Source organism: Myotis davidii, unplaced genomic scaffold, assembly GCF_000327345.1.
Source record: "Myotis davidii unplaced genomic scaffold, ASM32734v1 scaffold1204, whole genome shotgun sequence".
Classification (NCBI taxonomy): Eukaryota; Metazoa; Chordata; class Mammalia; order Chiroptera; family Vespertilionidae; genus Myotis; species Myotis davidii.
In genome coordinates, this window is record NW_006294755.1 from 50,819 (window position 1) to 52,457 (window position 1,639).

Here is a 1,639-nt window from a genome sequence, read left to right on the forward strand (position 1 = left end):
GGAGGGGGACGCGCCCCGTCACCCCTACCCTTGACCGCCCCCAGCCAGGCCCCCACTTCTCTTGCCCACCCCATAGCTCGGCTTCCCAGCGCGCCGGCCCCGGAGTCTCCTTGGAACTCCCTTTCGGCCCAGAGCTGTATGCCGAGGGGTGCGCGACGCAGACTTGGGGAACCCCGAATTCAGGGTTATAACGCAACTTGCCGCCCCCTTTTCCTGGGGGTGAGTGACGGAAGTCAGCTAAACCCATTTTTACCAGGACTCCAGGCCAGGTCCTAATCAGCCTCGACCCTAGGGTGCAAAATTCCCTTCCCATCCTCCCGGCCGGGGGTGGGGGCAGGGAGGGAGGGGGGCGGACTAAATTCGGGAATACCAGGGACACTTTTTTTTAAACAAAACTTTATTGGTAATAGTTTTCAAATATGTTTACAACAGCACACTGTTCAAGAGGAAGTCTCATCCTTCCCAGCACACAGATTGATTCACCCCTGCGCCCACCCGGGGCCCCATCCCAAGCCTGAGAGCTCCTCCTGGGATGGGGAGAAGTTCTGAGAGGGGCAGATTTGAGGTTGAATGGGGGCTCCCAACTTTTCTATTGAGAGAAAAAAAGCCCAAATGGGCTAAGAGGTGATAGACAGCTGACAGCTAAGCAGAGGAGCGCCCAGGATGGGGGGAGGGGGCCAGGGCTGTCGGGTGAATAAAACAGAGCCCCTCCCTAGCAACCCTGGGCTTGAACGGGGGTCCACAGCGGGGCAGGGGGGCTCTGCCTCCTTTTGCCAGGGTTGCCTTCCCAACTGAGCTGAGAAGAGGCCGGGCATTAAAATCTAGCTAAGAATAAAATTTAGGAGTTTGGGGGAGTGCTGTGGGGAGGAAAGACCCTGGGCTTGGGGCTCCCCCTCTATCTTTTGGGGGGACAACTCCTCTTTGTCAGGGAGAGGGGCGGCTGCTTTGTCTGGGTCCCAAAGCCCAAGGGTGAAGAAAGGTCTGTTGGGGCAGAAGGGGGTAGGGGCTTTAGGGGCTTCCTAAAGGGGCTGCGGCCTTTCCAGGCTTGGCAGGGGAGGAGGGGATCAGCAGCTTGGGGGAGAGGGTGGAACCCCAGCCCTTTCCTTTACAAGTCAATCTGCTTCCCAGCCTTGTTAAAATGGATTTGGAGAGGGGGGGATGGGAGGCACTGGTGGAACTTAAATAAGTTTGTAAATTGTTTAAAAAATTCTAGCAAGTAGCCCACTGCACATGTCACTAAAATCTCTCCTTCCCAGGCAAGATTGCTTTGAAGGGAAGGCTGGCCATTCTTTTATTCTCCCTTAGCAAGTTTGCTGGTGGTCTGGTGAGGGAGGTGGGGAGGGAAGGGGGTTGGAGCTAAGTTTGGGCCCCTCTTTCCACACCCTATCCCTGGATACACTGGTCTGACTAGAACTGAGATACTCCTTTAAAACAAGCAGAAGTGGGCTGGGGTGGAAGAAGGCAAAAGCATTAAGGAGGGCAGGAGGGTGAAGGGGATGAGGGAGAGCAGCTGGTATTCCTGTCTCTCTGAATATCTGGGCTTCCTGTTCCCCGACCCTGGAGGGTGGGGGTGGAGGTGAAATTAGATGTAAGGAACTCTGGGGCCCTCTGGCTGTTCAATCCAACCCCCCCCCCCCCC